The sequence below is a fragment of the Giraffa tippelskirchi genome, chromosome 8, assembly GCF_054371585.1.
Source record: "Giraffa tippelskirchi isolate mGirTip1 chromosome 8, T2T-mGirTip1v1.2.pri, whole genome shotgun sequence".
Taxonomy (NCBI): Eukaryota; Metazoa; Chordata; class Mammalia; order Artiodactyla; family Giraffidae; genus Giraffa; species Giraffa tippelskirchi.
Window position 1 is genome coordinate 20,973,013 of NC_137282.1, and position 14,225 is coordinate 20,987,237.

At 36.4% G+C, this 14,225-nt stretch overlaps 1 protein-coding gene across 6 annotated transcripts in view; it reads right to left on the reverse strand.

Annotated features, from left to right (window-relative positions):
* Window positions 1–14,225, reverse strand: part of DLC1 (DLC1 Rho GTPase activating protein) — a 512,426-nt gene that overhangs the window by 333,444 nt on the left and 164,757 nt on the right. The gene's annotated exons all lie outside the window — the stretch shown is intronic.

Below are 14,225 nucleotides of genomic sequence, written 5' to 3' on the forward strand. Positions count from 1 at the left end.
AGAGGCAGGCTGGTTGGGGATGTGGTGGGAAAAGTGTGTGAAGGAGGTCAAAAAGTACAAACTTTCAGTTATAAAACAAAAGTCATAGAGTGTAATATATAACACTACACATTAGTAATACTACACTGTGTATTTGAAAGTTACTAAGAGAGTAGATTGTGAGAGTTCTCATTGCAAAAAAATTGTAACTGTGTAATGCTGAAAGTTAACTAGCTTCAATGTGGTCATCATTTTGCAATATATACAAAAGTCAAATCATTACTATTTATACCTAATACTAATATGTTATATGTCAATCATATCTCAATTGAAACAATGACTTTTTAATATATAATGCTGCATACAATAAAAATGAAAATCTTTTATTTCTTATATTTTTTCTATAAAATGAAACAATTATTAAAACAAAAAATCCTTACACTATCAGATGTAACCTCACATAAACCATACTATATTTTAGGAAATACTGTACTAGAAGCACAGAACTTTTGGGTTCTCAAATATGCCATGTTCTTTCTCATTTGCAACTAAGATTATCAGATTTAGACAACAAAAATTATATTTGAATTTCAGATAAACACAAAATATATATTTTTAGTAAAGTCCCAAATATTCAGTGAGACAATACTGTATGGGATATACTTATTCTAAACATGTTTTGTTGTTTATCTGAAATTCAAATGTAACTGGGAATTCTGTATTTTATCTGGCAACTCCATTTTTTTTTTGAGTGTTAAGCTTTTATTCATTTATTTTTTAAGAGCAGTTTTAAATTCACAGCAAAATTGGAAGGAAGGTACGGATATTTCCCATATACCCCTTACCCTCCCTGCCCCTCCAATGCACACACACAAACACGCACACAGGCATGCGCGCACAAAGCCTCCCTCATGGTTAACATTCCCCACCAGATGGTACATTTGTTACAACTGATGAACTTATATTGACACATCATAATTACTCAAAGTCCATAGTTTACATTAGGGTTCACACTTGGTGTTGTACACTCTGTGGGTTTGAACAAACATATAATGACATGCATCCATCAATATGGTACCTGACAGAGTGTTTTCACTGTCCTAAAAAATCCTCTGTGCTCTATCTACTCATCCCTCCCTCCCTACCCCCAACCCCTGCAATCACTGATCCTTTTACTGTCTCACTAGTTTTGCCTTTTCTAGAATGTTATTTTGTTGGAATTATACAGCATGTAGCCTTTTCACATTGGCTTCTTTCACTAGGTAATATGCATTTAAGATAGCTCATTTCTTTTCAGTGCCGAATAGGATTCCACTATTGAATGTACCACAGTTTGTTAATTCATTCATTCTCCGAAGAGGATCTGTTGGCAACTCTATTTTTGACTCATGTAATAATGCTCCTTTGGCTTAAAACACCTCTCCCTTGCCTGGGTATATCAGAGGAAACCCCTTGGTTTCAAATTCAATGTCACTCCAATGGAGAACTTTTTCACAAGGTTGTTTCTTTGAATGAATGAACATTAACTGCCTTTCAAGTTTAGTGATAAAACAACTTCAAAGAATGGAAATTTTTTCTCAGTATCTTATTCAGAGTAGTAAGTATCTGAGTATTATTCAGATAATAATCCCAAGTAAATCTAAGAATTGGCACTTTGTTTTCTCTTTAGTGGCAAAATTAAATGTGAAAAATGCATAAGGCTACTCTCATGGTATTTTTAGGATTACGAATTTACTTAAATTTTTACTGTTTTGTACTAAATCTTCCATGAGAGAGCAAATTTAGAGTAAATTTTTTGCCATTGTACATTATAAACTATCAACATGTTATGTGTGTTTGTGGTTTTTCTGACATTAATGAAGAGCCCTCACATTGAAAAAGTATGGGAACTATTTATCTAGCCCAATCCTCTCATTTTTTTTTCCCATGTGATGATAACCTTGGCAAGTTAAGACTTTCCCAAGGCTACAGACTTAGTTGATGCTCAGAAATGGAAAATCAGAGTCTTCTGATTCAACTCAGCTTTGTTTCCTATTACCCAGTTAGCAACCACTGACACTTTTAGTCCTTTAAGGCACTTTCTTCAATTCTAACGGTGACCCAAAAGGCTATATTGCCTAAGCAAATTCACATGCAGTGAGAGATCTGAGTTGAATACATGTAGATTAAAAAGTAGACTTAAGTCACACATTGACTGGCACCATCTTACTGCTGTTGATCTAGAAATTTAGATAAATAAATTTAGATAAACCCCCCTTAATGATTTGTTCCTTTCTCCCCATTCCTTCTCCCTTTGTCCCACCTTTCTTCTTTTTTCTCCCTTTCCTCCCCTCCTTTCCCTTCTCTCTCCCTTTCCCTTCCTTCTGTCCTGTCTATAACAAACTCTATCAGGAGTTCTTAAATATTAGTGCACATCAACATCATCTGAAGATCTTCCTAAACACAGAGAACTGCTGACTTGTAGGTCTCTGACGGAGATGGAGCATTGCATTTTTAGTAAGTTCCCAGGTAGTGCTACTGCTGCTGGGAGCCACACTTTGAGAACCTCTGAACCTGGCAGGCTGCAGTTCATAGAGTCGCATAGAGTCAGACATGACTGAAACTACTTAGCACACACGTGAACATACACACAGTAGAGCAACAGTCAGCAGTGGCCAATTGTAAGTATTCTTACAGAGCTTTGAAAACTTTGACATGCTAAGGCTCCACTGACCAAATTCTGATCCAGCTGGTGTAGCACAGGATCATGCTAGTGTGTTTTGAAAGTTCCACAGATGTATTCAAAGAATAGTGAGGGTTGAGGAACACTGAAATATATTACAGAGAGAGCCATTTCTATGGCTTCAGACAAAAATTAGAATAAAAATTAGATTCTGACCCGGAGTAATTCCACAAGAAATCCATTAATTCCCTATGGTAATAGATTAATGGCAACTATACACCAAAAATGTCCAAAAGGCATTCATAACATTGAAAACCTATTTAATACCAATTGTTAGTGATTAGATAAAAGGAACAGCAAAACAAAAAGTCTCTGAGGTAGCAAGTTTTTGGAAGGTAACATTCTTAACTTGCTTAAAACTGAATATCAGATAATTAGAGTAAATATTGAGAATAATGGTGAAACATTAGAAACACTCTTACAATATTAAGAAAAAGTAAAAATGCTTATTAGCACAAATTCTATTCAACACTGTACCTGAAGTTCTGGCCGATACAACAAAAACAATAGCAGCAACTACAAATCAGTGAGGATTATATTACAAAGGAAGAAAATTTGTGCCTTGAAAATCTCAGAGAATCATCTGATAACTTATTAGAACAACAACAACAACAAAAAGAATTTGGTTCAACAAAGTAAAACACAGACACATTCGTGTGCACTGTCTTTAAACATTTAAAAAATGGAATAGAAAAAAATCACAATAACAACAAATATCATACAATATCTAGAAGTAACTGAATGAGAAAAATCAAGAACTTTTACGGAGAAAACCAAAAATGTCACCAAAAAAACCTAAAAGAACACTGAACAAATGAGGAGATATATGGTTCTGAATAGGAAAATTCTAACATGCTTCACATCTTGTTTATATATTACATATACATATTCTGTATATTGTCTTTTACCACTAGAATGTAGCAATTGTTGCCTGCTTGGCTCATTGATACAACCCAAGAATCTAGAGCAGTGGTGGACATATTATTGTCACACATTGAAGGCTGACTGAATGAATGAATGAAATGCTGCCCTCCAATTCACTTATAAATCCAAAGCAGTCTAACCCAAAACCCCATGTGATTTTTAATGAAACATGGAGAGCTGATTATTAAAAAGTAAAAATAAAGATAAGGAAACATCCCAAAAGAAATAGACAAAAAACATCTTTTGATGAATATCTTTAAACATATACCAAAAAAAGAAAGTGAAAGTCACTCAGTAGCAATTCTTTGCAACCCCAGACCAGAATACTGGAGTGAGTAGCTGTTCTCTTCTCCAGGGGATCTTCTCAACCCAGGGATTGAACCCAGGTCTCCAGCATTTCAGGCAGATTCTTTATCAACTGAGCTACAAGGGAAGCCCAAGAAAACTGGAGTGGGTAGCCTATCCCTTCTCCAGGGGATCTTCCCAACCCAGGAATTGAACTGGGGTCTCCGGCATTGCAGGTGGATTCTTTACCAACTGAGCTACCAGGGAAGCCCCACCAAAAAAAAAAAAGAGAGACAAAGATAATATAATAAACACTGTGTGCCTCTCAGCTTAAAAGTTGTTATTATTTTGTCAGTTTTATTTTATTTGTCTTTATTAAAAAAACATATTTCACTTACATTCGATAAATTGATTTTAAAATTCTCTTGCAAGAGGAAAGGCATATTAATCATAATATCCTAAAAACAAAACAATTCAAATATTCTATAAAACATGACATGGTATAATAATCAACAAATGAAAAGACTAACACAAGTTAAAAGACAACTATCAAGTTGATAAAAAATTTGGATATGTAATGAAGAATTAAAAAATTATAAAAAGGCAACCTAGCAAAAATGGTTGAAACATACAAAAGACTATTCACAGAAGAATTAATAATGACATAAAATCCTAAGCTTCTCTGGTAATCAAAACAATGCAAATTAAGTAAAGAATAAAAATTATTATTTTTCATGTATCAGATTGTCAAAAAAGAAAAAATATCTTGACCACGTCTTCAGAAATACAAGTTTATGCCTTATTTGGAAGGCAATTTAGCAGAATGTGTTAAAATTAAAGTATGACATATTCTTCAACCTGGTACTCTAATTTTAGACGCCTAGAGAATTACTTGCATTTATGTCAAAAATTTGTATGCTCAATACTATTTGTTAAATAATTTTTTTTACTAGTGGCCAAAGAACTGGAAATATCCTATGAGGCTATCAGTAGAAACTTTTTTAGGGTAAAAATTATAGTACCATAATTCCCTAGATAAGCACCCAGTAGTTTCAAATATGCCGTAGATTCACATGCACTGACACAGCCACAATATTCTGTCCAGCACTTCAATTTGAGTTAGAAAACTGTGCCCTTTGGGAGAGATGCAGCCCCAAGCCAAGGTCCACTGTTTAATGAATAAAACTGCCCGTCAGCCCCCACTAAGTGCTTCAGTCTCCTGTCCTTGTGCAGGGCAACGCCTACACAAGTGAACTTAGAACACTGCTACTCATAGGGAAAGTGCTCCAAGAGGGTTTGTTAAGTGGAGAAATAAAGGTAAAAAGCAACACCCTGTAGCTTGAAATCCTTTGCAGACTGAATGAACATGCTAATGTACACACGTGCGCGTGCACACACACACACACACACACACACACACCCAACACACACACACACACACACACACACACACACACAAAGTAAAATTCTGCATTTCTATATACATGCAGATGCATGAAAAAAGATCTGAAAGGATACCCCTATTGGGGGATGGGGTAGAATGGGGAGGGAGCAAAGGGGTAAACAAAAGAATATTTCAAGACAAATAAAAATGTAAACACAACATACCAAAACTTATGGCATGTGGCAAGAGCAATTCCAAGAGGGAAGATTATAGCAATAGGTGCCTACTAAAAAAAAGAAAGATCTCAAAAAAACAATCTAATTTATACCTCAAGGAAAAAATAAAAAGAACAAATTGAGCCCAAAGTTAGCAGAAGGAAAGAAATAATAAAGAATAGAGCAGATATAAATGAAATAGATACCAGAAAGACAATAGAAAAGATGAACAGAAGTAAGAGTTGTTTTGGGGAAAAGATAAACAAAAGCGACAAATCTTTAGTTAGACTAAGAAAAAAAGAGGGATGACTAAAATTAATACAATTATAAATTCTAAGACTTATAAGACATTACTATGAACAATTATATATCAACAAATTAGATAGCTTAGTGAAAGTGAAGTCATTCAGTCGTGTCCAACTCTTTGCGACCCCATGGACTGTAGCCTACCAGCCTCCTACATCCATGGAATTTTCCAGGCAGAAATACTGGAGTGGGTTGCCATTTCCTTCTCCAGGAGATCTTCCTGACCCAGGGATAGAACCCGGGTCTCCCGCATTGCAGGCAGTTGCTTTACCATCTGAGCCACCAAGGAAGTCCCAGATAGCTTAGAATAAATGCTAAATTTCTAGAAACATACAACATACCAAGACAAAATCGTGAAGTCAGAAAATATGAACAGGCCAAGGAGCAAGGAGATTGGATCAGTAATCAACTCTCCCAGCAAATAAAAGCCCAGGACAAGAGAGTTTCACTGGTGAATTCTACCAAATATTTGAAAATGAATTAATACCAGTCCTCAAATACTTCCAAAAAGTGAAGAGGAAGAAACATTTGAAAGACATAAGGTCACCATCATGCTAATACCAACGTTGAAGAAGTACACTCCAAGGAAAGAAAATTACAAGTCAATGTCTCTGATGAACCTAGATGCAAAAATCCTCAACAAAATATTAGTGAATTGAATTCAAGATCATATTAAAAGGATCCTATACCATGATCAACTAGGATTTATCCCTGTAATGCAAGGGTGGTTTAACATTTGCAAAAAAATAACTATGATACACTACATTAAAAGAATGAAGGACAAAAATCATATTATCATTTCAATAGATGCAGAACAAGAATTTGACAAAATTCAACATTTATTCATGACAAAAACTCTCAACCCATCATGTTTAATAAAGGACATAACATGACAACCCCACAGCTAACATCGTACTTAGTTGTCAAAAATTAAGTGCTTTTCCTCTAAGATCATAAATAAGACAAGGATGCCCACGCTCACTACTTCTATTTAATGTAGTACTGGAAGTCCTAGCAATAAAAATTAGGCCACAAAAAGAAATAAAATACATTCAAATCAGAAAGGAAGAAGTAAAATTATCTCTATTTCCAAGTGATATAATTTTATTTATAGAAAATCCTAAAGACTCCACCAAAAAACCTTTTAGTACTAGTAAATGAATTCAGTAAAGTTGCAGGATACAAAATCAACATACAAAACCAGTTGTATCTATGCATTAACAATTAACTATATGAGAGAAATTAGCTATCTCATTTACAATAGCACCAAAAACAATGAAATACTTGAAATAAATTTAACCAAAAAAATGAAAAACCTGTTCACTAAAAGCTACAAGACACAGATGAAAGTAACTGAAGAAGATAAAAATAATTGCAAAGATATCCCATGCTCTTGAATTGGAAGAATTAATATTATAAAAATATTCATGTGACCTAAAGTGATCTACATATTCAGTGCAATTCCTGTCAAAATTCAGGACATGTGTTTCTTACAAAATACAACAAACAATCCTAAATTTATACAGAATCACAGAAGACTGAATAGCTAAAGCAATCTTGAGAAAGAACAAAACTGGAGGCATATTTCCTAATTTCAAAGTATATACAAAATCTATAGTAATCAGAACAATATGGGACTGACATAAAAACCAGAAGATTCCACTGAAATGCAATAGAACCCGGAAATATAACAATGAATATATGAGCAACTAATATTTGACAAGGTGATCAAGAACGTACAATGGGGAAAAGACAATCTTTTCAATATAACTTATTTCATAAAAACAGAGAGGAGAATGGTGGTTGCCAGGGGCTGTGGGGAAGGGGAAAATGGGGAAATATAGGTGAAAATACATAAATTTTCACTGAGAAGAAGAGTAAGTTCTGAGACTCCAATGTTCAGCATGGTGACAATAGTTAATAATGTGATACTTAATACTTGAAAGTTGCTGAGAGGACATCTTAAGTATTCTCGCCACACACACACGAGTTAACTATGTGAAGTGACAGCTGTGTCAATTATCTTGATTTCAGTGATCATTCCACAACGTATATGAATATCAAATCATCATGTTGTATACTCAAGTATATACAAATATATTTATCAATCGTTCTTCAGGAAAGTTGAAAAAAATCCAGGCTGTAGATCATTTACTTTTAGCACGTATATTTCTTTCACTGATCTCTTTTTGATGATTAATAATTAGAAAAGAAATAGCTAGTCAGTCTATAGGGTCGCAAAGAGTCAGACACGACTGACCAGCTAAGCACAGAGCAACGCAGTAGCTCCCTTATATTATCAAGTTATTTCCTGCACATATAGATGCCTGAATTAATTTTTAAAACCCACATGAGAAGAGATGGGGACTCAAGCTTCTCTGTAACCACCGAAGGACCTAGCAGAGAAATTGCCCATAGTAGGATTCAAAAGTATCTTTCGATTAATTAACAATCAGTTATCTACAAAATTCCAATCTTTAGTGAATATCCACATAATACTGTCAATCTCTAAGAGTCCAAGTTTCTACAGAGACAAAGCATAAACAGCTACTATGGGAACTTTCCTTTTTAATTGAAGAGAACTTTTCTGATGCACTGATTAGAACATGTGCTGGCAGTAGAGTGGTTCATTGTTTGTGTCCTTACAAGACTCAGTGAAAACTCAAAAACGTCTTTGTGGTATAATATTTCTTGGAGTGAAAGGGACATTCGAAAAATAGCCTTTTACTTCCAAAATATTGCGGTTACTCATCCTCCAATTCCCTGAGATCATTAAGACGTGTTTGTTTGCTTTTCTCTTGTGCATAAGGAAACCAAACATGCCTCTTCTTTCCCAATATGGCCATAACTCTTAACCCAAATTTCTGCCTAGGATCTCTCCAGCACACTGAAGAGGGTCTCTGTCTATATGCCTAGCTTTTCTCTGCATAAACCATGGGCCCATGAAAAGGACCCATAAGTTTCAATGGTTTTTAATTCAAATGATCATATTCAATAATACAAGGCTCTTGTGGAGTTAACTGCTTACTACAAAGAGTAATAACTATTTAGTTACTAATTGTATAAACACAAATAAGCACAGAGTATTAACAAGATGTGATTGACAAAGCCTGCAAGTTACTTTAAGAATAATATTAAATAGCACTTGAAAATGGGATTGAGTTTGCTTAAAATATTTGGGTTTGAGGTATATATAAATATGTGTGCCTGTGTGCTAAGTCACTTCAGTCACGTCCAATTCTTTGTGAAGCTATGGACTATATCCTGCCAGGCTCCTCTGTCCATGGGATTCTCCAGGGAAGAATACTGGAGTGGGTTGCCATGCTTTCCTCCAGGGGATCTTCCTGACCCAGGGATCGAACTCATGTCTCTTACGTTTCTGCACTCTTTTTAACACTAGCGTCTCCTGGGAAGCCCCACGTACATATAGTATACATATTTAATGAAGGTTGAAACAACAAATAAAAGTAACTTTCTCTGTTTTCAGAAGGTGGGTTTAAGACAGTACAGTATCATTCTTCTCAGAAGCCCAAGGGAGGTGGGATAGTACTTTGTGATAAAAATCTGTTATTTTCATGGTGAAGTTATGAAACAAACAGACCACGGAGTAGCAATTTAGAGCTGGAAAGGACTTTAGTTGCTTGTAGCTTTTTTACCAGTGGAAAAATTGTCTAAGACTAGTAAATCAAGAAACTATTGGCTTGCTAGGTTCTGACTGCAAGGGATGGTAACTAGTTGTTGTGTTCAGTCTCTAAGTTGTGTTCGACTCTTTTGACCCCATCGACTGTAGCACACCAGGTTCTCTGTCCTCCACTGTCTCCTGGAGATTGCCCAATTTCATGTCCATTGGGTAGATGATGCTATCTAACTATCCCATCTTCTGCTGTCCTCTTCTCCTTTTGCCTTCAGTTTTTCCCAGGATCAGGGTCTTTTCCAATGAGTCAGCTCTTCACATCAGGTGGTCAAAATACTAGAGCTTCAGCTTCAGCAACAGTCCTTCCAACCCTGAATATTTAGGGTTGATTTCCTTTAGGATTGACTGGTTTGATCTCCTTGCAGTCCAAGGGACTCCCGAGTCTTCTCCAGAGTGAAAGTGAAAGTGAAGTCGCTCAGTCGTGTCCAACTCTTTGCGACCCTATGGACTGTAGCCTACCAGGCTCCTCCATCATTGGGATTCTCCAGGGAAGAATACTGGAGTGGGTTGTCATTCCCTTCTCCAGGGGATCTTCCCAACCCAGGGATCGAACCCAGGTCTCTCACATTGCAGGCAGACGCTTTACCATCTGAGCCACCAGGGAAGTCCCTTCTCCAGAAAGAAGGTTAAAATACATACTCTGGAACACTACACATGATTAATGTACACATTAGTTGACAAATAGGTATGTTAGCCCATGTGAATCTCTTTTATTTTGAATGTTTAAATTACACATAGTGCAAACTTGGCCCACCTCTCTTTTTTTTTTTAGGTCTAGGTTTCAGGTAAGTGGTTGTATACATTTTTTCCCCATATTTACTGAGCAGCTATTAGGTCAATAACACTGTATTGTATACAGGAGATAAAACAAATCTTCTCTTCATTTAAGAAGTTCATATTACATCTAGTAGGCTGTCTTGCAAACAAGCAGCCAAAACAAAATGGGATGAGTATGAGTTTAGAGCTAGAGCAAAAGTGCCATGAAAGCAAAAAAATTAAAAAAAAAAAGAGAGATTCTATTTGGGAGATATGGGGTCAGCTTCATAAAGAAGGTAATTAAAATGAGCCTTGAAAATTGAATAAGACTCAGAGGGATGGACAGCATGGGAGTACAAGGGGTTCTGGAAATACAAGATGCGAAACACGTTCGAAAAATAGATTTACACTGATTGAGTTGAGGCACGATCCGAGATTAGCTCTGACTAAAGGCTTGTGCGAAGCAGAACAAAGATACCAAATACACAGAGAGCAGTTGACTTGAACCCCACAGGTTCACCCTGTCCCTCAAGCTTGCCATGCATGTATCTATTTTTCTCTCTACTCACCAAATTTCCTTTTCCAGGTCTTCATTATACTTCTATGAGATAAATAATTGTATATTTGTAAAAATATACTAAAACTACAAAAAGCAAATGATCCCTTTCTTCTCTCTCTGAAATCCCCACTGCCTCATGGTGTCACTTCTGTCTGGGGTGTTTGTGCACTTATGCCTGCTAAGTCACTTCAGTCATGTCCAACTCTTTGTGACCCCATGGACTGCAGCCCTCCAGGCTCCTCTGTCCATGGGATTCTCCAGGCAAGAGTATTGGAGTGGGTTGCCATTTCCTTCTCCAGGGGATCTTCCCCACCCAGGGATCAAACCAGGGTCTCCTACACTGCAGGCAGATTCTTTACCACTAGTGCCACCTGGGAAGCTCATATTTCCCTTATTTTTTTCAAGGTGAACCTAAATTTACCAGTGAAGTGATTTGCAGAAGCAGACCTGTTTTATAAGCTGTTGGGGAGGGTCCCCTGCTAGATGGGTAAAGTTTCACCACTCTGTTCTTCTGGTAATGGTTGAGTCCTAGTATAAAGTTTTAATAATAATTTTTTTTTACATTTATCAAATTTTCAGGCATTTCTTAAACATTCTGTGGCTATTTAATCAGAAATGGCATCTCCATAGCATTTCTGCTTTGCTGTATGTCATTATTCATTTTGATAAAATTCTATTCAAATTTTATTTAGCCACAGATGTTTGCAGATAACTAAATGGTCAAATACATGAGAAAGCATAGACCTTTTCATAGAACCTGACACCATTACTGTTAAAATAATTTGAAATACATATTTTTCTACTGTGAGCAAGTTAAAGAAAGAATTGGATGTTCCTATTCTAAAGGTCTTCTGGATTGAAAGCATCAATTCACTACAAACTTAGAAAGTCCAACCAAGGAGAAAATAAGAATTATAGTCTTTAAAATTGTTATTTGCTGAGCAAAATATAACCCAAATGTGAATTTTAGTATGTTTATACCAATAGGAAGTAAGTTAAATAATCTTAGGAAATGTGTTTATTCAATATAATAGGATTTTAAGGTGGGTGGTTTCTTATGTTACTGAAAATAGAAATAGCAATATTCTTCTGGATGACAGTTCTCACAAAATTTGCAAATTAAAACAACACAACTCATTGCCCTACTTGGAAAAGATAAGAGCAGTGGTTAAAAAAAAAGTCAGAGCTCCATTATTTACCTTAAGATGTTTCTTCTGCTCTTGGTCAGAAATTAGTTATTTAATAGGACTGACATCCTTTGAGCAAGTATTTATAAGAGCCTCTGCATTTAGTAACACAATGCACCAACACATATTGAATATAAATGGCTGTAAATGTGATAATATGCATTAACATCGATAAATTTTGTGAGGAAGAGAGTAGTAAGAATTCTATGAATTTTCTCATATACCAGGTCACTAGGAATGTTCTTACAAGGCCTCCAAGCATTTGGGAGATGTGTCTCTTTCTGAGTTCCTAGCACACAACGTGCAGTGGAAGAAGAAGGGTTAGGAAGAAAGGGTCACTATCTCCAAGGAAAATATGCAAGCGCCACAGATGCGCGCATCAAGCTGCTGTTTCCCACACACTCCATGGCTCCTCTTGAGCACAGGAAGGGAAAGAAAAATCCTCTAAAAAATTAACCACATGTTAGTATTGAAATGTTGCCAGGAACACAGACGACCCTAGAGGGTTTGTTTCAAATCAATATTGATGGAGCCATGGTGGGGGGGTCAAGAGAGTGGCACATCTTGCTCTTAGAGCTCACAGGACAGAGTATTTTTATTCATCCAAAGAGGAACACTCTGAAAACAAACAAACAGCAGTGGGAACTGTGCAAGCAGCACTAACAGTCTGCCTGACATCTTTAGATTGATATACAGAGAGAAGGTGGGTCACAATCTCAATCAATCTCTGATTTATCCAATCCTGGGAGGCAGGGGGTTCTTTTTCAGCAGAAGGTGACGTGGGATAGTAAAAAGCCCTCCTGGTGAATGAGAAATTGGATTTTGCTAGGATTTTTTATGTATTGGATCAATGTCACTATTATAGTATGTTGCAGCAAATGTGAAACTAATTGTAGTTTAACATGTAAAGCAAAAACAACCAACCCCCATACTGCCCACCCCCCAACCAAAACATCTACAAATTATTTCTTCCCTTTTTTGAATGGACCAATCTGATTGTATACAAATTGAACAGATGCTTATGCTGAATATTCCAAGTAATTGTTAAGTAACAGTCATTTCTTCCACAAACAGAAATTGCAGGCATTATGTATACAAACTGATAAGCAGTAGGCACACAACAAATTTCTTTTCTCTTATTTTCTTAGCCTCAATAGCATTTTCTAAATTACATACAGTGATAGAGAAGTGAAGAGGTTTTATTAGAAGTAACAAATGCAGTGGTAAGTACATACTAATATTTTCAGTTATCTGAATATTTACTTCTATATTGTAATAAAAACCATCTTTTATATCTCAGATATAATTCTACTCAGTGCCTACATTCAAGTAAACCTTGCTCTCAGTCTTTTGCTTCATTTTCTCACTCTGTGCCATCTTTGTTCTGAGGATCATAGAATTTAAAGCTCAAAGGAAAACTTGAGACCATTCAGATTATCTTTATTTTTAAGCCAGCGTGACAACTGAGGCCAAGAAGAGGCTTAGTCAGGACAGGGCTGATCCAGAAACCAGCCCTTCCCCCTCCCAGATGTGTTCCATGACTTTTCCTATGTACTTCATTTCCCAGAGGGATTACGAATTTTATAGTGCCGTTGCTTTATTTTACATATATTTTTCCTTCTCTTTAAACATTGCCTACATTTATCTCTCACTCTAGGATTTCCTCCAATTCTCCCTACCAACATTAGAGCTTATCTCAAGATAACTCACAATGAGACCCTACTGAAACGTTTCTTGTTATGTGGGCCTTTCTCTACAGTGTCAGCATACAACTGACCACCTCTAAGTGCCTTTGTCTGATGCAGTTGTGACCCAAACTTTAATCTGTATTTTGGGACTTCCTGCTCTTTGCTTTGATTCCGCCCTCGTGCACTGTCCTGACACTGGACTGCTCTGTTCTCTCCTCTGGCTTCCCACACAAGGACAGCTGGCTCAGCTCCCAAGAACCACTCTGCTCTTTACTCATTTCTTCCTCCTTTGCATTTGTATCACCAGTCTAGGGAGTGCAACATAATTTCACACCAGTTCTTTCTAATTGTACCGAGCGGGATTTTTTTAACATGTATGAAGATGAGACAAATGTTTCTTGATCTGTGTCTGTCTCATGTCAGCTTGAAATCGATGCTACTCTTCAGCTCAGAATTCACCTCGTTCCTACTCCATGTGGAAAATCCTACTCATTCTCCAGGGCATAATTTATTAGTTGTCCTCTCT